At 42.4% G+C, this 27,500-nt stretch overlaps 1 protein-coding gene across 4 annotated transcripts in view; it reads right to left on the reverse strand.

The window, feature by feature from the left end:
* Positions 1-27,500, reverse strand: part of LOC122253501 (CABIT domain-containing protein serrano) — a 259,418-nt gene that overhangs the window by 141,014 nt on the left and 90,904 nt on the right. For 2 of the 4 annotated variants that reach the window (XM_086530468.1, XM_086530469.1), the window contains exon 2: positions 23,843-23,872. The exons of the other annotated variants lie outside the window; for them this stretch is intronic. The gene's annotated coding sequence lies outside the window, so the exon portion shown is untranslated. The remainder of the gene's footprint in view (positions 1-23,842; positions 23,873-27,500) is intronic. 4 annotated transcript variants of the gene reach the window in all.

Genomic DNA, 27,500 nt, shown 5'->3' on the forward strand with positions numbered 1-27,500 from the left:
CCCCCTCTGCCCCAGCAATCATCCTCTGCCCCTTCAACCCGCTCGTCGCGTCCCCACTTTCCTCCTCAACCGTCCATTTTTGGGGTCGAGTTTTCTTTTTCTTCTCCTTTTCCTCTCGCTGTCGTCTCCTTCCCCCACCTCTTCCTCTCCTCCTCGTACCCCTCTTCCTTTAACTGTCTTCCACGTACCCCTCCCCCTACCTCTGCTTCCTTCCCTCCCACCCTCCACTCTCTTCCCCTTCCCTCCCATGACTTTACTACCCTCCTCTCCTTCCCTCCCCCTTCCTTCTCGCTCTTCCTCTCCTCACCTCACCTCCCCTCCCTTCCTAACCCTTCCAACCTTCCCTTCCTTCTTATCCCCTCCCACCCCCGCTCCTCTTCCACCTCCTAACCTACCCAACCCTCCCTTCTATCTTACTCCGCCCCCATCTCTTCCCCTCCTCCTCTCCCCTCCCCTTCTTCCACCTCCTTCCCCTCCCCTCCCCTCCCCTCCCTTCCCCCTCTCGAAGGTCACGTCTCAGATAATTAGTTATATTTCCCATGGGACAACCGCCGTCGTTTCGCGCGTCACGCTCTCGCGCCCCGTCACAAAACGACCAGAGAGGTGGGGGGGACTGGGAAGGGGAGGGGGAGGGGGAAGTGAGGGAGTAACTGAGTGAATGAGAGAGAGAGAGGGGGAGGGAGGGAGGAAGGGAGGAAGGGAGGGAGGGAGGGAGGGAGGGAGGGAGGGAGGGAGGAAGGGAGGGAGGGAGGGAGGGAGGGAGGGAGAGAGAGAGAGAGAGAGAGAGAGAGAGAGAGAGAGAGAGAGAGAGAGAGAGAGAGAGAGAGAGAGAGGGAGAGAGAGAGAGAGAGAGAGAGAGAGAGAGAGAGAGAGAGAGAGAGAGAGAGAGAGAGAGAGAGAGAGAGAGAGAGAGAAATAGAGAGAAAGCGAAGAGAAGAGAAGAGAGAACAGATTAAACGTAACTCCTTTTGACAGTTTTTAAGAAATCCGTATAAACAACACATACAGAAAATATCATACAAAAAAAATGAAACTAAACCATAAAAGGGAAAGTCAGGAATACATGAAGACGCCATGAAAAAGAAGGGCGGGACAAGCGACAGGTGGGCGGAGTCACGCGATGACTCACTCCCTCGCAATTATCTGTTTACCTGGAATTCAACTCGGACTCCTTCAAAGAAAACAAGAAAATAAAGAAAACCCGTTTTTTGTGTGTATGTGTTTTCCAATGTTTTTGTCTCTCAAAAATGTATTCTTTTAAGGTCATGCTCTAAGCCGGCCACTCAAAAAAGGTCGAGAGAACTGCTTCTAAGTTAAACAGCTTCGAGGGGATACGAACCCAAACAAAAACTTTGAACCCCTAAAAATACACATCCTGCTGCTCAAGTTAAACAAACTTAGACTTTCAGTTTCTTTTTAAAACTATCGGTCTGTTTTTTTTTTGTTTTCTTTTTCTTTCTTTTTTGGGCAGTTGGATTTATTTATGGTAACATAATTTGATTATTTCTTAATTCTGTGTTTAATATTGTCACGATAGAATGAACCCCTACAAACTAGTACTATAACAGCAACAACTAATACTAATACTACTACTACTATTACTACTCTTCCTCCTCCTGCTCCTACTACTACTACTACTACTACTACTCCTTCTTCTTCTCCTCCTTCCCCTCCTCCTCCTCCTCATCCTCACCCTCCCCTTCATCCTCATCCTCCCCCTCATCCTCATCCTCCACCTCCACCTCCACCTCCACCTCCACCTCCACCTCCACCTCCACCTCCACCTCCTCCTCCTCTTCCTCCTGTTACTACTACTTCTCCACCTCCACATCCATTCCCACCACCACCGCTCCCAAAGAATTGAAAAAAAAATAACCATAACAAAATTATCACATGTACAGAAAAAAAAACAGACAAATACAATAAAGCCAACCACAACCACACCCTGTCTGCCCTTCATTGGCTATCATGTCTATAAAAAAGAAAGTCTAATCCGTTTTTTTTATCTCGTAATGGCGAGTGATTGCAAGGTATGTGTTCATCCACTCAACCTTATATCTGTCATACTTAAAGATGTACACAAAAGAATATCCGCGCACATGGATAGAGATAGACATGTACATGCACACGTACACACACATACATACATATATACATACACGGACACATATAGACACATAAACAAACACAAATACAAACACATACACACACATACACACACACATACATACACACACAACAAACAAAAACACACACACACACAAACACAAAACTAACACGCACTCACATATACAGAAACACACACAACTAACCTTACCCTCTCACACCCAAGAGACTAAGGAACGTCCGCCTCACGCCCACCAAATTATCACGCCCACGATTCCTGATTCCTAATAAACGCTAGCAGAAGCGTGTGAAAAATGGGAAGGAGGAAGGGGAGGAGGGAGGGGAAAAGGGGAGGAAAATGGGGAAAGAACGGAGAGGGAAAGGAAGAAGGATAATGGAGAAGAGTGTATAAAGAGGGAAGAAAAATGGGGGAAGGAAAAAGGGGAAGGGTTTGGAAAAGAGGGGAGAGTCGAGAGGGAAATGAGAAGGAAAAGGAGGAAGGAAGAGTAAGGGGGACGTAAAAGGGGGAGGGGGATATATAGAGAGGGTGGGGAATTGGAGAGTTAAGGGGAAAGAGAGACATAGAGAAGGGGATGATGAAAGTCTTGGGGGGAAGAGAGATGTTAAGAGAGTCGAAAGGAGAAAATATAAGAGAACTGAGAGAAAGAAAGAAAGTAAAGAAAGGAAAGGGTGAGAAGAAGGAAAATAGAAAAGAAGGTGGAACGTAGAGAGCACGGGGGGGAGGAGAGGAGGGGGAGAGTAAAGGGGAGGGAGAGGGTAAAGAGGGAAGGACAAGGATTAAGAGAGGGGGAGAGTCTAAGAAGTAAGGGGGGAGTGGTATTCATCCACTAATTAATGGCCAAAATTTTTAACAAGCGAAAATTTAGGTCGCGTCTGGACAACGGGAGATCAGATACCCTTGCATAAACATAAGCTCATTTGCATATCGAGGAAATTATCGAGAATTAAGAGCATATCATTCTGTCCTGCTTAAACCCGGCTATATCCGGTTAAATCTAAAACCAACTCTTGCTTTTAATTAACCAAAACGTCCAGTATATTATGCAAATTTCATCTCAAAGCATCTAAATCATTAATCATCTTGTTATCCTTATCATGTTTACTAGTTTTCCTCTCCTCTCTCTTAGCCGCACTGCTTTTATTTCTTTATACTTGCTGTATGTAAATCTGTATACACATCTATTTATGTATTTATTTACCTGCTTACATATTCATCTATCTATCTATGTCTCTATCTACATATTTGTCCGAATTCTTTGCTTCTTCTTTATATGTTTTTTTATGTCCTTGGTTCTCCTTTATCTCTTTCTCATCTCTCTCTCTCTCTCTCTCTCTCTCTCTCTCTCTCTCTCTCTCTCTCTCTCTCTCTCTCTCTCTCTCTCTCTCTCTTTCTCTTTCTCTTTCTCTCTCTCTCTCTCTCTCTCTCTCTCTCTCTCTCTCTCTCTATTTCTTCACTTCCCACCTTTCTCCAATCCTCCCAAAGGAGGAGAAGGAGATGGAGGAGAAGGAGGAGAAGGAGGAAAATGATGAGGAGGAGATGGAGGGGGACGAAAAAGAGAAGAAAGAGGAGGAGGAGGAGGAAGAGAAAGACACGGGAGGAGGAAAAAGAGAAAGGAGGAGGAGGAGGACGAAGAGGACAACGACGTGCCGGGGAGAGGAACCGAAGAAAAGGGGGTGGGGGGAAGGAGGAGGAGATAGGAGGAGAGGAAATCGAAAGAGACGAAGGAATCTGAAGGTTAATAACAGAGGAGGGTGAAAGATTTCGAAGGAGGGGAAGAACAGGGAGAAGGAGCAAGTCATGTTAAAAAGAATGTGGAGGAATGTGGCTGAAGAAAGGGAGGAAAGCGACGATGAGGTGGAGTGCGATGACTTCGAGGTGGAGTATGACAGACACACACACAGACACACACACACACACACACACAAACATACACACTCACCTCCCCCCAACATACACACTCACCCCCACCCCTCCCCTCCCAAACACACACAACCCGCACCCACACGTACAAGCACAGGACACACGATAGCGCACCTGGCGGCCGTAAGCGGTCACCCAACCCCGTCCGAGGCACCAAATTGGCCTAGGAGCAAAGGCAAGCAAGCAAGCAAGCAAGCACGGGGTAACGGGGTAGCGGTATTTCAACTTTGCCTTTGCAACCGCGGCCGAGCAATCACCGTCGCATGCATGTCCGAAGAAAACGTATTTACGTGGCGAGGATTCCGTTTTCTGTTGTTTCTGCTATTTCTCTTTTTTTTTCTCTAGTTTACTATTTCTGTATAATTGTCGCCTTCTCCATCTTTTCTTCTCTCTTCTCTTTCTCATTTTTTTTTCTTTTCGGTGTGCGTGCGTGAGTGTATGTGTGTGTGTGTGTGTGTGTGTGTGTGTGTGTGTGTGTGTGTGTGTGTGTGTGTGTGTGTGTGTGTGTGTGTGTGTGTGCGCGTGTGTGTGTGTGTGTGTGCGTGTGTGTGTGTGTGTGTGTGTGTGTGTGTGTGTGTGTGTGTGTGTGTGTGTGTGTGTGTGTGTCTGTGTGCGTGTGAACCCGGCACCCTGTCTTAAACCCTGAAGCAACAATTACGGCAATGAATGCAACTCCCACAAGCCGTGTGTCCCATCTTCATTATCAAAAATCCAATTTTAATTTTTCAATCTCTTTTGATCATTTACATAAACAGCATATATACTAATAATAATTTCGTCCACACACAAAGAAATACGGTAACGTTAATATCTATCTTTTTTTTTATTTTAAAACTCGTGAACGATATATCCACAAGTGTTTGCGATTCTCATTTGTCTTTTCGTGTTTCTTTTAACTTTTATTTTTTCTCAAGACGTATTATAAATTTGTTTCGTGTCCTCCTCAGCATACAGTATCAGTTATGACGACACACATTTTTTTTTTTTTTTCACACGAACGGAATTTTCGTGCTGAGACGCTGAGTAAGGTTAATGAAAGAAAAAAAAACTGAATGACATTCTTGTTTTAACATTTTCGAAACTTACGGGTCACCATTTCATTTCTTTTCTTTCTTCTTTCTTTCTTTTTTTTGGTTTATGCATCTGTATCTACTGTATATTTCAAACATCATTTAAAAAGATAATTTATTAGCAATCATTTTATTATTTATTTATGGAACATTATGTAAAAATATAAAACATATTATGATTAGTTTACCATACTATTTCAATCGTTTTTTGAGGTTTTGGCTATAAACTTGTAGAGGTTTTGGCTTAAAACTTGTCATATTCAGTAGCTTTCTACTGCCCGGAGTGAAGGGGTTAAAAAGATAATTTTGCTATGCACACTCAAATGTGACACCATTTCAAATATAATACATTTCACAGTTTTTGGTTTTGCTTATAAGAGAAGTCACCATCGTTTTCTATAATCTTCTTTGCGCATGTAAATAAAATGAGAAAAAAAAACTAAAAAATCAGTAATAAAAATAATGTTAACAAAAGTAATAATTCTAATGATGATGGTAATTAACAACATAATAATATGGATGCGATAATGAGATTGACGATGATGATAAAGATGATGACAATTTGAATAATAATAATAATAAAAATGATAATAATAATAACAATAGCTCTAATAATAATAACAATAACAACAACAACAACAATAATGAAAGCAAATAATCCAAAACCGCCCTTATTTATGATAATGATAAAAGCCAATTCAAGCGGCCAGACCTCAGACCTCCCACGGACAGACTAAAGCTTTAAGCAACAGTAACTCCTCCACTTGTCCTTGATCTCACAATCTAACAAATATGCAAATTATATTCCTTGACCACATGAGCCTTGACAGCAAAGAAGGGGAGGAGGGGGGGAAGGGGACCTGGCTAACGATACCATGATTCTGAACATTGTCTTTAGAAAGCAGGTGGTTGGGATTCCTGTCTGTGGATTTGCTTGCTTGCTTGCTTGCTTGCTTTGCTTTGCTTGTTTGTGTGTGTGTTTTTTTTTAGTTTGGTTTGCGTATGTTTTGCTCATTGAGTTCGTTTTGTTGGTTTGTTTGTCTGTCTGCTTGCATGTCTGCTTGGCTACCTTACCTACCTGCTCATGGGCCTACTAGCCTGTTTTGCCTGCTTGTCACTCTGCTTGCCGTCTATCTCTCAAAGCAGTCGCATAAATCCAAGCCGACACACGCATCGCCAAAACCACTAATTCAAGCATAAACAGCTCAATACATTTGTCATTGTCCGCAGAATTAATCCACGAGGTTAGCTCATGCTTGATAAACACAATTTGTCAAAATTTCTTCCTCTCCTTCTTCCTCTTTTTTCCTCTTATTTTCCGTCTGCCTCTGTTTTTTTTCTGTCTCTTTCTTTTTTCTCCTTCTCCCTCTTCTACCTCTCGTTCTACTTTATCTTTCTTTCTCTCCCTCTCTCCCATTCACCCTCCCTCCCTTCCCCCCCCCTCCGTCCCTCTTCCCCCACCCCCTCCGTCCCTCTTCCCCCACCCCCTCCTCTGGCATTCTCTCACCGCGTCTGTAATATAAATAACGACTGTTTCTCACGGTCTTAAGCTTTAACTTCCGTTCCTTTGCAGACTTGCAATGTCCACCTCGCCTTTTTGAAACAAATATATACAAAGCCAAAAGACAGCTTATGTAATTGTTTATCCATCTGCGTTTTTGCATGTCTGCTTGTCTGCCTGTTTGTCTATATGCTACCGTCCCAGCTTACTTGTTTCTTTGATTTTACTGTATATCTTGCTACCTTTTTTCGATTTACTGCATATCTACCCCCCTACTCTTCTATCCACCTACATACTTTCTTACAATCCTATTCTTTGTATCACGACTTTGTCAGAGAAAATGGTTATTGCATATAGCAACCGGGATTAAAAATCATTAATATCCACTTACACAAATAACACACACATACACAAATACACGTCCATACACTTAGCCTTACAAATAAACACACACACACACAAACACACACACTCACACACAAACACAAACACAAACACACACACACACACACACACACACACACACACACACACACACACACACACACACACACACCAACACCCAAACACACACACACACACACACACACACACACACACACACACACACACACACACACACACACACACAAACACACACACACACACACACACACACACACACACACACACAAAACACACACACACACAAACACACACACACAAACACACACACACACACACACACACACACACACACACACACACACACACACACACACACACACACACACACACACACACACACACACACACACACACACACCACTAACACAACCTACAAACAAATCTTACAAGACGCCTCCCACGCCCACACGCCCGACAGAAAAAAAGAGAAGAAAACGCCTGTGGAAAACACGAGGGGCAACTGATAAGAACATTCGCAGGTGTACCGAAAACACTAATTAATGAACGTAATTAACATAATCTGGCCGAATGTTTACCGCAGGAATGTGAGGCTGTGGGGAGATGCAGCCGAGCGTGAGGGTTTCGAGATGAGAGAAATAAGAAGAGTGTTTAGATGATAGACAGAAGGTTACGCAGGCCTATAAGATTCAAAACATTTAGTCTTGCATATGCAAAGGCGCACTCATCTAAAAACAATAATGATAATACAAAGTGAATGAATAAATAAAATATATATGTAAATATATATATGTGTGTATATATATATATACATATATATACATATATATATATATATATATATATATATATATATATATATATATATATATACATATACATATATATATATATATTATATATATATACATATATATATATTTATATATATATATATATATATTTATATATATATATATATACAAAATTTTTTAAAAATCTCGTCTGTAAATAACCGAATAAACGGAGAGAAAAAAAACGGGATCATCGCTCCTCCAGAAAAAAAGAAAAACGAAAAAAAAATCTAATAACACTACCAAGGAAAAAAAATAAATCTCAATGACCGCCTCAGGTAAGAAGATTCAAAACAAACCGTGACCCCGGATGACCTTCCAAGAGACACTGACCAAATGCCCGAAGCAGGAGACAAAGGCCAATGAATGAGTCACTGTGGCACACTCATAAGGTAGGGAACAGCCACAGGAATGCGGGACAGTGGCGTGGGCTGGAGGGGGGAGGGGGGAAGGAGGAGGAGGGGGGAGGGGGGAGGGAGGAGGAGGAGGAGGAGGAGGAGGAGGAGGAGGAGGAGGAGGAGGAGGAGGAGGAGGAGGAGGAGGAGGAGGAGGAGGAAGGAGGGGAGGAGGAGGAGGAGGAAAGGGAGGAGGAGGAGGAGGAGGAAGAGGAGGAGGAGGAGGAGGAAGGGGAGGAGGGGGAAGGGGAGGGGGGAAGAGGGGGAGGAGGAGGGGAGAAGGGGAAGACATGAGGGTACAGGTAGCGGGAGAAGCGTACTTGAGAGGGGAAGGGGGAGGGGGAGGGCCGGGGGAAGGTCATCACGTCGCGGTCAAAGCAAAACAGTGTCCTCCATTTGCATTCCTCAATTTTTTTTCCATCTCCTCATCTTCCATCGCCTCCTCCCCTTCCTCCCCCCTCCCTACCAGCTTATACCTCATCCATTTCACAGTCTCCACCATTCCTATCATTACCTTTTTCTCTCTTCCTCCTCACCCTTATTCTCCACCTCTGTTATTTTTCTCAATTATCTTCCTTCCCTCCCTCTCCCCTCATTCCATGGTCAAAACCTGCGGATTCCCACACAAAAATACGAACACGTATACTATTAACTTCACTTACTCAATGAATTACTCTCTCACACAAAATGGCGCCCTTTAAATTGTCAAAACATATTTGTATTTTCAAAAATATAACAAAGGCTGGAAGGAATTCGATACGCTTCGCTTCACTGATATATAACACGGATTTATTCAAGTATGAACTGATTTATATACTGTATGTGCGCGCGCGTGTATATGTGTACGTGTGTGAGTTTTCATAAAGAACAACCATAATAATTCATAGGAGAAGCATGGGGATAAACAAAAAGATCAAAGTCTACAAAAGATAAAACAAAATAAAAGACAGTGAGACCTGTAACATTTTTTGAAAAATAAACTAAAGACAAACGTCAAAAACACATTACCACAGGCTTTACCCAAGAAATACCAAAACACGTAACAAATATAACCACGGGGGAAAAAACACAAACACAGACTTTGTGATTATGACGTCACACCTATACTCAGCCAAAGATTACGTCATCAGCAGCCCCTTCGTTCGACACTCCACGACACACGACATAGAACGGCATTACAGGGACAAACCTTGTGTCGAGAGGTCAGGGTCACTTGTCCCCTCCTATATCCCCTCCCCCTCCCCCTCCCCTCTCTCCCTCCCTAATCCCGAATCCCTATAGCATCCTAGTCATTGTAGCCATGCAGACTTGACTACAAATGCACTCATACTCATGGTTGCACAGTCACGTAATGCAACTGAACGTACGTATGTATAAGTATACATAAGCGCATGACTACGAAGGCAAGCACGCGTACCACACACACACACACACACACACACACACACACACACACACACACACACACACACACACACACACACACACACACACACACACACACACACACACACACACGAGCACACAAGCTCAGATACATAGAAAATGATTTCTTAGCAGGCATTTCAGATTTTTATAGAACTTAATCAGGTGTTCATTCATAATCATCTAAGCCTGATTTGAATATAAGATCAATCATCAAAAAATAATCTCATGAAGATAAGGAGATGAAGAAGATGGAGAAAAGGCGGGTAAACGTGTAATGAAAAGAGGAGAAAGGAAAACGAAAAGGGACGCACAGAAAACGAAAGAAAACTAAATTTTCCAGGAAAGCGGAACACGTCAGAACGAAACGATAACATGCGAATTATAGATGTATGTACATAATAATTACATTAAGATAAGGAGAAAGAACATAAACTCGGGATGGAATACACATAGAGATAAGAAATAGGTAAAATAATCATGAGAAAAAATATATATCAGTAAAATTCAATGAAGGTAAAACGAAAGAAAAAATAAAAAGGGAATATAAGAGTAGATGACAAAAGCAAACAAATCAATCAATCAATCGAAAATGTATATATAGAGAGAGACAAATACACATACATAGGCCTAAACAGAGGATGTGAAAGGATATGAGAGAGAAACCAATAACGAAAGAGAGACAGAGAGAATGTAAGAGGAGGAGGAGGGAGTGGAGACGCGATGACGTTTCTTTCTCCCAGAGGCGCGCCAAGCCAAGTTGATTTCCGCCGACGCACCCAAGGCCATCACTTAGTATTCTCATAAATCACGAGAAATAAACAACAAACTATCCCCTTCTTTTGTTCATTCGGGGGAAAAGGGTAAAACGTAAATATACCCACAAATCCTAAATCAACACACAAACAAACAAACAAAAGGCCTCAGCTACCGCCATCTCTTTCACCTCATCATGTACGAAGTAATAAAATCAACAACACAACCCGAGCTACGAGACTTCAATGCTAAACCAAGGTCGCGCAATCGTTCCTTCGCTCCGAGCCCTCGACTCGCTGTGCACGGGCCTTTGTATCTCGCTTCTCACGGCAAAATCCTTGAGCAGTGATTCAAATAATCCTCAGAATTACAATGACGCGATATCAAGATCCTTCTCTCTCCTATTATTCTTGATTCGCCGACCGGAATTGCTAAGACAATTAAAAGGAGAAAAAAAAGAAAACATTCGAACTTCCCGCCATTTCTATTTTCCCGCGCGCTCGAATAAGGATCTGCTTTGAATCGACTGTAAAAAAAACATCCTTCGCAGACCTATTTCAAACTCTTTTCAAAGCGGCCGTAATTTGTGATATCCTTCGCGGGAATAATTTAGCTTCTCGGGAAAAGGGGGGATTACCGAATAGGGTTAATATCGTTCGTAAATTGGTCCTGAAACGTGAATGGGCCTTTGATAGGATAATAGCGATGTGTACATACATTGTTGCCTCTCCTGCTGGACCGTCCTATCACCTGCCCCCCCCCCCCTCCCCATCCCCATCCATGCCCCTGTTCCTGCCTCCGCCCATACACCCCCCTCCCCCTTCTTATATCCAAGTCATCCTGTCATTAACTTCTGGCATTATCTGCCATCGACTGACATCACTCTCCCCCCTGATCAAAACATCATTCGCGCCCTCTTCCTCATTCCTCTTCTCCTCCTCCCTCCCTTCTCAAGATCGAAGGAATGTGTTGTTCCCGAAGGAGGAATCCTGTCATCTAAGACATCCTACTTCCGCAGGATACCTCTTTTTTTCTTCTTCCTCGCCGAATCTTTTCAAGAGATAATTACACTTTTCGCCTCCTAAGTGCCTTCGCGCGTGAATGGCTCCCGCTTGACTGCAATGACCCGGGGAACTGCCTTGTTTTAACCTCTGGATTTTTTTTCGTCGTTAATTACCCTTCCCCCCTCTTCATACCATCCCTCTCCCCTCCTCTGCCTCTACCACCCCCTTACCCCTCTACTCCTAACGCCCCCCTCCCCTTCCCCCTCCATCTCTACCTAACCCCCCCCTTCGGTTCATTGAGTAATCTCCCTCGATTAAAAGTCTCAAAACCCTTAATCACCACCAGCTCTTGACGTCCTTAATATCAGTGTCCAATCATCGATTCTCTCAACCTTAATCTTCTTTTTTATCATAAACGATTCGCATTCCGTGATTATCGAGGTTATAATAATCGATCGATCGCTACCTGTCCGCGGCGATGTCAGGTGGCGGAGAAGGTGGTGATGAGGATTCAGACGATGCGTCAAAAACATTCCAATCAGCTGAGGGATTGGACAGGGGAGGGGGGGGGAGGTTGTTAATCGTGATCTGGGGGTCTCTGGTATTCGGAGGAGGGGGCTATGGCGATAAGTTCTTTTTATGTTTATTAATTGTATGTTTGGTTTGTGAGTGGTTGATATACATATATATTTTTCCATGAGATGTTATTGTTATTTTTGCCCCCCCCCCCCCACCGAATTTTGTAATCCTTATTATTTTTCTTTCTCCACTTCCACCCACACTCCAACCTCTCCCTCCCCTTCCTTTTTCATCTCCACCACCAACAACAACAACCGTTTAATCCCCTCCCCCGCTACCACCACCTTCACCCCCCCTCCCCCCCCCTCCTCTAAACCAAGTCCCAGAGCAGCCTGGCAATCTATTCCCTTTTCCGTGTTTATTCAGGCGTACGGACTAACAATGCTCAGGAAATTGGCTGAGTGTCCCTGCGCCCGTATCCTATATAGTGTTTGCCATCGTGAGGAGGTGAGGAATCACACGGATGGGAAGCCACCTGTGGAAGCCCAGAGGATTTTTCAGCGGGGTGGAGGTCCTTTCGCCCTCGGAGTGAGGGGAATGGGGGAGAGGCGTAGTGGAGGGAGACAGGGGGAAGGAGAGGGATAGTGGAGGGAGGGAGGGAGGGAGAGGGGTAGTGGAGGGAGGGAGGGAGGGAGAGGAGTAGTGTAGGGAAATAGAGGGTGGGAGAGATGAAACATCTAATAAGATGGGGAAACACCTGTAGAAGGCAAAGGGATTTTACAGTGGGATGTGAAGGGAATAAAGAGAGGGAAGGAAGGAGGGAGGGAGACAGGAGGAATGATGGGTGATCTTGAAGAGGGAGGAAAAGAAACGAGAAGAAAGGGGAGTAGGACAAATAGACGAAGAAGAAAAAAAAATAATGGAGAGGGAAAAAACGGGAAAGAGAATGAAAAAAAGAAGAGGAGAAGGACGAAGACAACAACAAAATAAAAATAACAAGAAATATAAATAAACAAACAGAAGCTACGAAACAAAATAAAAAGACAAAAGACCAAAAAAAAGAGAGTGGAAAACTAGAAAAAGAAAGAACGCAGAAAGAATAAGAACGCACGACAAAGCAAGGCCAGAGGGATATGGAAAATGTTCCGTTCTTATCCGCTAAAGAAAGTTGTTATCATTGTTCTTCAGGGGTGTTATTAGAAGTGTCGACCGTCCCTGAACGACCTGTTTTTTTGTGTTCAGGAGCGAGACATGAACAGAGTTTTTAATACTTTAGTGAAATGGTCTCGATATGATTTTATTCATAGTGATTTCCATAGAGACTTCGGCTTCCAAACTCCAAAGCTCCTTTCAGCCGGAGATTAGATTTGGAACGAAGTCTGAAAGAAGTGAAAGGGGGGAGGGGGAGTGGGGGGAGGGGGTAGGAGGGCGATATGAAGGTTAGGAGGGAGGGAGGAAGGGAGATAGAGAGAGGAAGAAAGGGTGAAAGAGAAAGAGAGAGAGGGAGGGAGAAAGATCATAGATATGTGATACATAAATAGAAAAAATAATAATAAAGAGGGAAATAGAAAAACAAGAATAAAGCAGACGTGAGATGAAAAAGAGAGAAAAAGAGAAGGAGAGAAAGGGAAAAAAAGAGAGAGTAGCAAACACGGGTGAGACCTCTTAAAAGGCAAGCACCGACCGCAAACAACCTCAGGGATACAGATGTCTCTATTATGAAGAAGCCAACAACTATTCCCAAGTGACCATCAGGTGACCTTTGACCCCCCCCCTCCCCTCCCCTCCCCTCCTGCCCCAATTACCCACCTCCTCCCCACGCCTCCCCCACTCTAAACCTTACCTTCCACTAGCTTTTCTTCCACTTGAAAAGATGTATACTGACCATCCAGACAATTGGAGGTATTATCTCTACCTGAGGTCCCTTTTCGTCTGTGATTGTGTGTGATTGTGTGTGTGTGTGTGTGTGTGTGTGTGTGTGTGTGTGTGTGTGTGTGTGTGTGTGTGTGTGTGTGTGTGTGTGTGTGTGCGTGTGTGTGTGCGTGTGTGTGTGTGTGTGTGAGATAGATAGATAGGTAGAGAAAGAGAGTATGTGCGTGTCTTGGTATTTGTGTATCTATATCTATACCCTTTCTTTTACCGGCTAAATACACGAACATGACAACAATGAATATCTGTAAGTGAGCAATCGCGTGCACGAAATATGCAATAAAGCAATCAACCGATATCGCCAGGACGGGCAAAATCTCTCCCAACACCTCACATCCCCCGCCACCGCGGACGCGTACAGCATGAGACCAAACAATTTACCAGAGTTAGGGCTTAAATCTTGCGTAACCCTGATTTATCGCGCAAAGAAAATTGGATCTGCAGACGGGCGCTTTCTTGTATTCATTCTTCCCTTATGTTATCACGTCTTAGTGGGAAGAACGAATACGGTACTCGTCGCCGCTCTATGAAAATAAAAGTCCCCAGAGCCGTGGCCATTTTTCCTCCGCGATATACGTTGCCTTTTACTCGAAAAATCTGGAGAAAACCGCACGCACACACGCGCTCTTCGGCTAACCGGATCTGCCTGAATCATCGCACGTTAGAAATCACGACTCTTCTTAAATCACCTGGAGATTTCTAGAATACAAACATGAGGAGAGAGAATACTCATGGTCTCATGTATACTCCGATATACTAATGTCCACTTATATACTTCCACATAATACAAGTACATGAGTGCGTTTGTATTCTTAAATATTCAAGTGTCATTTAGGGATTTCCTAAATGCAAACACAAGAGGACAAATGACATTTAAAAAAATACTCTCAAGTCTAAACATCCATGTTCTTAAACATCCAATAAGTAATATGAAGATTACAAGAATACAAATACAAAAGAGAACATTTATAACCTCAAAAAAGAGAGAAAAAAAACATAATCTAATGACCAACGCACACACGCCGTCACACGCACGCGAGCATGTAACCAAGTTAGAATGTACATTTTTTTGCGGTTTTACTACAAAATGTTACCAAGTTTGCATCATTATTACCAATGTTGGGTTCATCATCGTAGCTTATTACATGTGATCTATGACCGGAACCAAGATTATCATTGTCATCATTATAAACATTGAAAGAGGAATGAAATCAATACAATCTAATCAATTTAATAATTAAAAAATGAAGAAAAAATAACACATAATATACATTCACAGATTAGTTATAAAAAAGTAAAAATAACAAAACCACAAATCAAATTCACAAAAAAAACATAAATACGTTCACAAATAATAACAATACCTTTAATAATTCTAAACACCGAATATACATTCCGAAAAAAAGCAAAATAAATCTATCACATTCTTGACATGTTAAATTCGACAGGAAAAGATCATGGTGAAAAATCTGACACGAAAGACTTAGAATAGAAAGACGATTAGACACACACTTATAAACTTTCTCTCTAATGCTTCCATGCTTCCCACAGTCAACACAAAAGAAATCATAACGAGACACAGTCACGCTGATAAATATAACGAATTACTATTCATTGTCACACGAAGAAGATCATCAATTTCTATTCATCATTCATCATTCTCCCTAAAATCCACATATATATATATATATATATATATATATATACATATATATATTTTTTTTTTTCTTTAAATGACCTATCGATAACACCCGTATTTCTCTCTTCCATTCCATCTAATGAATGACCATATATATCTTCATAAACCATCACATCTATAAGATCATTTTCTTTGCCTTTTTCCACAAACTCTTTGCCTAAATTACGGGACCGACCGTAACTCTTGCGATTAAAAAAGATATTTACAGTTCATACTTCATCCAAAACCTCTAACTGCCGGAGGGAGAAAGTCCCGTCCGTAGATTAGAAATTACTAGAAAATACGCCATCTCTCACAGATTTATATACGTCGTAATTATATACGCCAGGCATGTGTGACTACTCAAGCTTAGATCTACCAGTAATCTACCTGTAACCCTATCAAGTCAGACTTTGTCCCTCCCCCACCCACCTCTATGCCCCTCTACCCCCTCTTCTAGCTGCTCTAACTCCGTCTGCTTCCTTCTTTAGCTTCTACCCCCCATCTATCTCTTTCTAACCCCCTCTACCCCCTGTAATTCACCCCACTACCTCTCCTATAATCCTTCAACTCCATGAAACTCCGTGTACCAACCTGTACCTGTGCCTTGTAGCTCTTCTACCTCCCTCTAGCTCCCTCTACCCCCCTCCTGTATCCCCCCCCCTCTCGCCCCTTTACCCCTGTATCCCCCTCCTGTAACCCCTCTCCCCCCCCCCCCCTATCGCCTCCTAAACCCCTCTAATCCCCTCTCTTACCTCCCTAAACCCAAGCATTTCACAAACGGCAAGTCATCATCTCGTAAGGTGTTATTTTCCTTCGTCGCCAAGTACCGAGTTCAGGTATGTACACATGCATGCACGGAAAGACACACGCAAGCACGATGATGTATATTCATTTTCGTTTTTTTGGTTTTCCTTTTTTGTCTCTTCTTTTTTTTTTCTTCTTCTTTCTCTTTCTCTTTCTGGGACTCGTTCATTCGCACATGCGCACATATATGCACAAGCACGTAGACAAACATTCAAATTAAAAATCTCACCCCCACACGATCCTAACACACACACACACACACACACACACACACACACACACACACACACACACACACACACACACACACACACACACACACACACACACACACACACACACACACCCACACTCTCCCTCCACCTAACCTACTCTTCTCCATCACCACAAGATTTTGTTCCACGCTGATGAAATTAATAATAACAGCGTGACTTTCACTCTCAAAGTTTCACGGGAGGTGCCAGGCAGGCCTACCTACCGCCCACGCACCACCGCCCATGTGCAAACGACCGCCATTGGCCACGACGACCAGAATTTCCCGCCCAAATACAAATTTTCCCGCCCAAAGAATTTCCTGGACAAAATCCGGGTGTCTCTTCCGGGCTGGGCAGCCATCTTTGTTTCCGTTAGGTGTCTCACATTTTGATGATTTGAAGACGGGGTGATACGGCTTGATGGGCGGTGACACGAAAGCTTTTTCGTCTTATCATTATCACTAGAATTAGAATCATTGCTATCATTATAAGTATTATTATTAGTAGTATTATGATAACAATTATCATTATCACTCTCATTATCATCTTTATTGTCATCATCATGATTATTGTTTTCATTACTATTATTATCTTTCATATTATCATTTTTATTATCAATATTGTTATCATCATTAATATTACTACTATCATTACAATAACTACTGCTGCTGCTACTACTTTTTCTTATTCTACTACTACAACCATCATTATTATGACCATCATCATAATCTTCATCATTATGATTATTATTATCATTATCTTCAATATTATCATTACTACTGATATCACTTTTACAACTATCATAACTACCATTGCAATTATCATTACCATGAAGTAAATGACACTTGAAATACAATAAACTTTCGAAAGACGACAAAACTACAGAGAAACACAGAAGAAAAAACCTTGCATGAGACCGAAGCATTTTTGTATGGGCCCTTGATGTGCATGGCCATTGTATTATGAACCGGAACCAGGTCAGCCCGTGAAATTTTATATCATCTACCCGTTACACTGCACAGTCCAAACCACTTGACTGCATGCAAACAATTCCATGTTTTATATCTCTGTTGCCAAACCCGTGACCGTCGCTAAGGTCACCGGAACTCACTGCAAATTCTATTGAAATCAAAAGCGCAAAAAGTGACAACAACGCACTAAAGAAGAAATTACTGTGACGGAGAAAATATTCCACTTGGTGCGGCGAATTATGGGGCCATTGTCCATGCCTGAGGAGGGTAAGGTCATACAGCATACCACCATACCAGAGAACAATACGCGGCATCATACTCCATAGAATATATACCATACCATACATGGCCACTACTAAGCACGGTACATACGGTACCATACCACAGCACAAAGCAATAAGACCCCCACTTTACAATATTTCAAATCAATACATACATTCCCAGCATAATACACACCATACCCAACTCCACGACACGCTACACAACCGCATACCACACTCCACAACACAAGAACACAACACCGCACCATACCCCGATGCCCCAACACAATACATCTGTTTCCCCCTCCTCCGCCCGTTGTCATCCCCGCCCGTGTGAACAAACCTTCCCCTCCACCTTTGGTACGTAATTTGCATATGCTAATACCAAACGCCTCATCACCACTCATCACAGGACAGGAATCCTAGGGAGATAGGCCTATCAGGAAGCTCTTGCCTTCATCAGTGTCGTCTCAAGAGAGGTGTCTTATTTCCCACAAAATTGAGAGCGAATATAGGCATATTTCTGGCCTCGTGTCTATTCTATCCGAAGTTATTACTTGCTTGAATGCCTTAGTCGACCCGCTTTTATCTAAAATTCACTCTTTTTATTTTCTTAATTCCGTACGAAGTGGTCGCTTTGGGTTGAAAATGCACGATGTGTCATTCCAGTCATTTCGGAGAAATATCCAGTAGACATGTTGTGAAATCATTCATTCTTATTCATACCTTTTTTTCCTAAAAATATGTGTCACAATGAACTTTCTTTCGCCTTGAACTTGATCTTAAGACTCTAGGCCTACCCGACTCATTCAGATCTTCCCAAGGCCTTAACAAGAGTGAAGATGCGACATGACCAATCCTCCGGCACGACTAACCTCGTTACCTCGATTTGACCTATTGAGAGCTCGCTCCCTCCCTCCCCCCCATCCCTCCCTAAGGCCAACTCCCGAGCCCCTGCCCCCCCATCCCCACTTCCCCCAAAGCGAGGTTCAAACGCTGTCTGGGCGGCTCGATTCTAAAGCATAGGCCTATCATTTCTTATAATTCATCGGCTGACCCTCGACCTGTCCCACTTTTTGACTCGTGCTCTCTGAGGACGAGGACCCGAGGCTGTCGCTCTCTCTCTCTCTCTCTCTCTCTCTCTCTCTCTCTCTCTCTCTCTCTCTCTCTCTCTCTCTCTCTCTCTCTCTCTCTCTCTCTCTCTCTCTCTCTCTCTCTCTCTCTCTCTCTCTCTTTCTCTCACTCTCTCTCTCTCTCACTCTCTCTTTTTCTCTTTCTCTTTCTCTTTCTCTGTGTGTGTGTGTGTGTGTGTGTGTGTATGTGTGTGTGTGTGTGTGTGTGTGTGCGTGTGCGTGTGCGTGTGCGTGTGCGTGTGCGTGTGCGTGTGCGTGTGCGTGTGCGTGTGCGTGTGCGTGTGTGAGAGAGAGAGAGAGAAAGAATAAGAAAGATCATATATTCAAGAGTACTTCAGTATCATCCAAACTTTCCTCAATTCTCTCAATTCCTACCATCCATCCCTCTTTTCCTCCTCACAATTCCTTCCTTCCGCGATCATCTTAATTCGACTTTAATAACAGCATCTATACACCCCCCCACCCCCCCAACCATCCCGACCACCAATCACAGACACTCACACTTCCCTCGTTCCCTTCTGGTCGAAAAGCCTTAGGGAATCGCTGAACCAATGAACCATATTGAAACCATGCTGTATCTGTCGGGGAACTTCCCATGCTCTGTCAAGATGTTTAGATGAATGTGATACGGGGGATGGGGGTGTGGGGGGGCGGGAGTAGAGAGTGATCGTAGGTAGGGGTGGTGGTGGGGGTGGGGGTGTCACGAGCAAGGGTAGGGGGTGTAGTAGAGAGTGATTGTAGGTGGGGGGTGGGTGGGGTGGGAGTGTTTCATGAGAAGGGGTAGATAAACGATGGGAAAGGAAATATATAGAGAAAAAAATATGTAATCAGAAAGTGTTGAAAGGTAAATAGTAAGATTTCTTTTTTTTTTGTAGGGAAATAGTGAGATCGTTCACTATTTTTTTATCTGTAGGCGTTGTATTGCATGCCTTAAATAGACAGATAGTTTATTGAGTATATGTTTATAGAAATGTATATATATATATATATATATATATATATATATATATATATATATATATGTGTGTGTGTGTGTGTGTGTGTGTGTGTGTGTGTGTGTGTGTGTGTGTGTGTGTGTGTGTGTGTGTGTGTGCGTGTGTGTGCGTGTGTGTGCGAGTGCGTGTGCGTGTGTGTGAGTGTGTGTGTGTGTGCGTGTGCGTGTACGTGTACGTGTACGTGTACGTGTACGTGTGCGTGTGCATGTACGTACATACACTTACCAAACATACCGACATACACAGCAACCACACAACAAACAGACCACCCAAACAATAAACAACCAAACAAGAATCCCTCCCGCCCTAAATAAACCACGGACCGTCCCGGGACCGCCCTGCATAGCCCTGTCCCTGACCGCCCCACACAACACAAATACACGCCATCCCTCACCACCGCCGGGCATATGACCATTATCCTTCTACAAAACGCCCGACAAGTATAAATTCTCGACACATTCCACGTCGACGTCTTCGAGAAACGCGACAAAAAAAAATGGAACCTCGCGTGATTTTTTTTTCTTCTTCATTGTCAGCGAGGATACCGTACACAGCTGATAAATATGGATTATTATGGATCTTGTGACATGAATTACGGGAGATTTTGGTTAGGTCGGATACGAAGGGAAGCGGGTGGGTGTGTGGTTCGTAAGTGGATGTTTGTGGATGTTTGTGGATGTTCTTGTTGCTGTGGCGAGTGAGAATGGGATGAGTTGTTTATTAATTTCAATTGCTGTGGTGATTTTCGTAGCGCTGTCGTTCCTTAGTTGAAGGTTATTATGCAACCATAATTATCGGTATCATTAACGTCATTTTAATTTATCATATTAGTAAGATGTACATACGTACTTGAATACATAAACATGCGCAGACAGGTAACTATATACTGAAAACACACGCACACACACACACACACACACAGACAAACACACACACACACACCAACCCTTCAACCCCCCACCCCCTACAATCCCTTAAACCCTCAACCCTCAGCCCCCTACAACACCTTAACCCCCCCCCCCCCTGCAACGCCTCAACACCCGCCCCCCCACAGCAACAACTTTCTCCTTCTCTTCTTTAGAAAATTCGCATCTTTTGAGTTCCGTGGCACCCATGCTCCAAAATCCTTTTGTTTTCTCACATGAATGCCGAGATCATAGCCGTTCTTGCTCCCCCCCCCCACCTCCCACCTCCCACCTCGACCCCCTCTCCCCCTCCCCGCCGCCATTAACTACGAAATGCTGCACACTCAAGGTTGCTCTTTCTTCTTCCTCCTCCTCCTCCTCCTCCTCCTCCTCCTCTTCTTCTTCTTCTTATTGTTATTGTTATTCATATTCATATTCTCTATCTTTGAAGCTTAACAATTCCACGCCTTTAAATCACGATCTTGCCCCCCCTCCCCCCCCTCCTCCTCCTCCTAAGCCTCCTCTCCCTTCTCTGTGTCTTATTCATTCTATTTCATCAACCCTCCCCTTTTCTTCCATTTTAGTACTATCTCCTATTTCGCTGACTGCCCCCCCCCCTTCCTCTCCCCCCCCCTCTTCTCCCCCTCCCTTCCGGTGTCTTACTGAGATTCAACGGATTTTACCGGACAGGCGGCGTGACGTCATAGGGCAAGAAGTGCGTAGCGCGTTTGTCTAATAATAACTTTAATCAACATAATCATCATTGTCTTTATTACTTTTATCAATATTGTCATCATTATTATTGTTGTTATTATAATTATAACTATTATCATCAGCACTATCATTATTGCTATGATAACGTTGGTTATGATAATTATAGTAATGATAGTGGCGATGATGGTGAAGATGGTGGTGGTGATGCTGCTGCTGCTGCTGCTGCTGATAATGATGATGATGATGATGAAGATGAAGATGATGATAATAAAGATGATAATGACGCAAGACATAACAATCATAAACAAAAATTATGACGACAACAATCATACAACAAGCAACAAAAAGAACCAGCAAGAACCATCTGGTGAATAACATCCCTTTACAAAAAGTAATTTCGTAACCTCCTTTGCCTACACAATGGACTAGACTTTGTAATGGAAAAGGAGAGTGCTTACGCCACGCAGTACAACATCAGAAGCTTTCTGTACTAAAATACCACTTCTTTTTCGTATATCATAGAGGAATTAGTTGGCTCCCGCTGTCATTTCTTTCGTCATAATCAAAATCTAAATCATACCTAATATAAATAATCAAAATCTAAATCATACCTAATATAAATAATCAAAATCTAAATCATACCTAATATAAATAATCAAAATCTAAATCATACCTAATATAAATAATCAAAATCTAAATCATACCTAATATAAATAATCAAAATCTAAATCATACTATACATAAAAATCTAAATCTAAATCACACTATATATGAATAATCAAAATCTAAATCATACTATAAATAAATAGTCTAAATCTAAATCATACTACACATAAATAATCAAAATCTAAATCATACTACACATAAATAATCAAAATCTAAATCATACTATAAATAAATAATCAAAATCTAAATCATACAACACATAAATAATCAAAATCTAAATCATGCTAAATCATACACGCGATTCTGCTGCTCTCAGAAACGACACGCCTTTGGGAGCTTTTAAATAGTCTATTCAAGGCTAAAGTTTTGGTCATTCCGCACCAGAATGAAAAGAAAAATGTGCATCAGTTCGACTCAATGTGCTTCAGAACGTACTTAATCCTCAGCGTCCCTGATTCCAGCAGGTACGTCCCTACTCTCCCCCCCCACCTATCTACTTTTCAAGTCTGAGGAGCTTATATTTGAAAAAAAAGACTCTAAGATGGTTATATTTGGAAAGAGAATCGTGATCGTGGAATTCTAAAAGCAACTCTGATTGAGAGATACACGCGCACCTCTCTGGACGCTTTTAGTCCTTACCTAATACGCTGGACTGCGCTGTCGGGTCGCTTGATAAACGCTCGCTCAGCAAGAAGTACAAGTCATAGCACAGAAGCATTTTCATCACACACACACACACACACACACACACACACACACACACACACACACACACACACACACACACACACACATATGTGTGTGTATATATATATATATATATATATATATATATATATATATATATATATATATATATATATATATATATATACATATATATACATACATATACTATATATATAATATATATACATATATATATATATATATATATATATATATGTATGTATATATATATATATATATATATATATATATATATATATATATATATATATATATATATATATATACACACTGCAGCATAATACCCTCGGTTCGTTCCACTTCAGTCCAAAGCAACCCAAAAACTTCGTCACAACAAAAGCTCCCTCACAAAAAAGACACACCATCTCACACTACAAAAGCAAATCGACTGACATTCACAACCATAAAAAAAAAACTTAAACGCATTATCATCCCCCAACACACAACTATCACAGGAGCACCACGTTTGTACCCGCCCCCCTCCCACCCCACTCCTAACCGACTCAGCCATCTACTCCGAAAAAAAATCTGCTCCAGGAAACACTCTCGGTGCGTCTGAAGGCCACAACAACGATTTTGTCATTCACTCCGATGCAGTCACTCAGTCTGCATCAGTCAGACTCCGCGAAGAATGCAGTCAGTTAGTCCCAAAGACCAATGCAGTCAGTTAGTCCTAATGACTGATACAGTCAGTCTTTCCGACCGATTTACAGTCAGACTTTTCGACCGATTTACAGTCAGTCTCCACGACCGATGCAGTCAGTCAGTCAGTCTGCACCTGCTGCTTCCGAACAACAGCTGATTGATTCCTTTGTTTACTGTACCTGTTCGGACGTCTCGCCGTGACTCCGTACCTGGAAAGAGAAAACAAAAATTAAATGTAAGTGGCTTCTTAAAAGCGTCATTAGCAGAGAGAGAGAGATAAAAAAAAAGCATAACAAAAAAATTATAACAATTTTACAATTTCACAAAAGCGATACTGGAATCCAACGTACATTTAAAAAAAAGAAGAAAAAAAAAATTCACACACCCGAATCACTATCAACAAACAAGAGATTAAGATTCGCACATAATCTGGATCACCCGAACCGTGACACGCTCGAGAGGGAAAAAAATGCATAGACGAAATAGCAAGAGAGACATTAGACGGTTTATATGAAAGTGAACCAGAACTTGGGAGAAAGTCGTCGGAGAATCTCGGAATTCGGAGTTTAACTGCGTGAAATACGAGGTTTCTCTTTATCTCTATTACTATCTTTATCTTTATATCTTTCTTAATACTTCTTTCTCTCATTATCTCTGTCTCTGTATGTCTCTGTTTCTCTCTCTCTCTCCTCCCTTTTCTCCCTCTTCTGCTTCTTCTCTTCTCTCTCCCTTCCTTCTTCCCACTTCTTCCATCTCCCATCTCCCTTCCTCCTTCTCCCTTCTCTCCAATGACGCTGCTAAAAACACCGTGCTATGTTGCAACCACTGGTCATTATCGTTAGCGTAATGCGCAGTTTGGTCTTCGCTGAGTGTGTTGCTTTATTCAGTTTAGTTGAGAAACAAAACTTATCTACACTAATTTAAGTGTTGTGCAAGAGATCAAAATGTAAAAATCACTGCACGTAATAAAGTAAATAAAAACAAGCTCTCCCGTGTTTTTTGTTTTCTTTTCTTTTTTCTTTTACTTTTTTTTTGTATTAAATAAAATCGAGATTTCATGCGTCATCCCTTCTCGCAAATTCAGTTGTTACATGCGAAGCAACACCAGAAGAGAAATAAAAATAGAAATGTAAAGAAGAAAGAAAAATTAAACAGAAAAAAAAACACAAATTAAATCATCTCATTAAAAAAAAATAATAATAATCAATTAAAATCAGCACAATCACAGCAATACAAAGGAAGGTCGAAACAAAATGGAAGATCAAAAAATAGTAACAACAACAACAACAACAAAAAGATAGCGAGAGAGACGAGACAGAGAGAGACAAAAATAGCAACAACAACAACAACAAAAAAGATAGCGAGAGAGAACGAGAGAGACGAGATAGAGACAGAAAAAAACAACATCTTGAACAGGTCATTTCGCACTTCTATAAATGTCGGTCGTCCATTGTTCAACCACATTTTTCAATGGATATCAATGACGTCACTTTTATAGTACGCAAGACAGGCGAAACATTTCACCGACACGCCAGTCATTCAAACCTGTTGTATTTTCTCGCAGTATCGCGACGTCTAAATCTTCCAAGTCTTTTTTTATATAACTTTTCAAATCTCAAAACACGATATTAGTGTTTATTTGTTTGTTTTCGTTTGTGTGAGTTTGTTGTTGTTGTTCGATTAAACTGATTTACTTTGAGGATATCAGGGCAGATTAATCACGGTGCGTTGCAATCTTTTTTTGTTTTGTTTTTTTTTGTTTTTTTTACATGCACCGAGTTGAGAGAGAAATTGAATTGACTTTACAAAGACTTTGCTAAGGTGATTAGATGAGAGATAAGGACATATTTGGAAGGGAGGGAGAAATGGTGTGAAATAGAGAGAGACAGGGAGATACAGCAGGGATGGATGACAAGAGAGGGAGAGAGAGAAGGAGTGAGAGAGAGAGAGAGAGAGAGAGAGAGAGAGAGAGAGAGAGAGAGAGAGAGAGAGAGAGAGAGAGAGAGAGAGAGAGAGAGAGAGAGAGAGAGAGAGAGAGAGAGAGAGAGAGAGAGAGAGAGAGAGAGAGAGAGAGAGAGAGAGAGAGAGAGAGAGAGAGAGAGAGAGAGAGAGAGAGAGAGAGAGAGAAAGGCAGAAAGAAAGAAAGAGAGAGAGAGATGGAAAAGAAAGAATTAAGGAAAAATGAAAATAAAAATATAATAGAATAAAAATAAAAAGGAGAAAGAGAAAGAAAAAGGAAGATAGAAAAAAAATAATGGGTCAAAATAAAAAGATAAATCCTGGTCAGTATAAACATAACACCCAGAAAGACCGCAGGGAATAGACACACTCTCCCACACACACACGGGAAAGATACCACGCCCACGACGGCCCAGCCCGCCCACACGAGGACCACACCCACACCTCAAGCAAGTACTCCCTCTGAATCATAAAAACCGACGAAATGGACCTGGTAAATATTCGCTCGTATGCCTTTCTTTCTAGTCTTCGCTATCCCCTTTTGCCCCCCCTTCTCCTCCTCCTCCATCTTCTCTCCATCTTATTTCTTTTATGCTCACGTCTCCCCTCTTTCTATCCCACTCATTTCCTTCCTTCCATCCTTCCCTCCTTTCCTTTTTTGGTTGTTCTTTCCATATATCTCTCTCTCTTCCTTACTCCTTTTCTTCCTTCCTTTGTTTGTTTCTTCCTTCTTTGTTCCTTCCTTCATTTCCGCCATCTCGCTCACCCTCTACCCCTTCCTCCCTCCCTTCCCTCCTCCCTCCCTCCCCTCCTTCCTCCCTCACCCTCCCCCCTCTATCCCTCCACCTACCTTCCACTCTACTCCCACTACCCTACCCACTTCCCCACCCTCCCTCCGTCTCCCTCTCCTTCTCTCTCTCCCTCTCCTTTTCCTTCTCCTTCTCCCTTCCTCCTTCCCTTCTCCCCCCCATCAAGAAAACCACCTGTATAGCAAGCAATAAAACCCAGCAATCGATAAGAAATCACGCAGGCAAGCACTCGTACAAGTCTAGTTTGGGAGCGGGTTGCTTGGAACGGCCGATAGAAGTCAAAAAGCAAAATAATAACCGCAAAGTCCCAGCACAAAGGCCGGCGCAAGCACTAACAGTAAATGCTTGCTTGCTTGATAGTAAATGAAGCCGAGAGTTGTGTATGTGCTTATTTATACACGTGGAGGCATGTACGTGTGGTTATATTTGTCTGTTTGTGAGATTGTGTACGTGTGTGTGTATGCATGTACGACTTGTGCGTGTGCGTGTGCGCGCGTGTAGATACGTACATATTCATAACTTCTTGTCATCTCTCCATCAACGCAAACACATCAACACTCAACGCATCTCCGTTCCTGTGTCTCATCTCCGCACACCAGCATCACGCTCAGCTGGCTACGAATTCATGCACATAATTCCCAAGCCAACCAATAGGCTTCATTTGTTGACAGCATTGAAGCACCTGTGTTTATTCAGCGCCCGACACACCTGCGCGAGATGGGCGGTGGTGGGCGGGGAAGACAGAACTCGTATGGCCTTACACGCCCGCGATAAGAAGCCGCCCGTCCTTTGAAAAGCCTTGAGTCTCGCGTATGAGGCTCCCTGGATGAGACTCTTATATCAGGCTCTTTCGTGGGAGATTGGCTCAGGTGAGAGAGGAGGAGAGGAGAGGGGGTGATGGTCTGCAGGTCTGTCTTTCTTTCTTTTTTTCTTTCTCTGTCTCTCTCTTTCCCTTTCTCTCCTTTTCTCGTTCTAGCTTTCTCTCTCGCTTTCGCTCGCTCTCTTTCTCTCTCTCTCTCTCTCTCTCTCTCTCTCTCTCTCTCTCTCTCTCTCTCTCTCTCTCTCTCTC

This window comes from Penaeus japonicus, unplaced genomic scaffold (genome assembly GCF_977035675.1).
Source record: "Penaeus japonicus unplaced genomic scaffold, GWHDUDI00000001_assembly GWHDUDI00000033, whole genome shotgun sequence".
Classification (NCBI taxonomy): domain Eukaryota; kingdom Metazoa; phylum Arthropoda; class Malacostraca; order Decapoda; family Penaeidae; genus Penaeus; species Penaeus japonicus.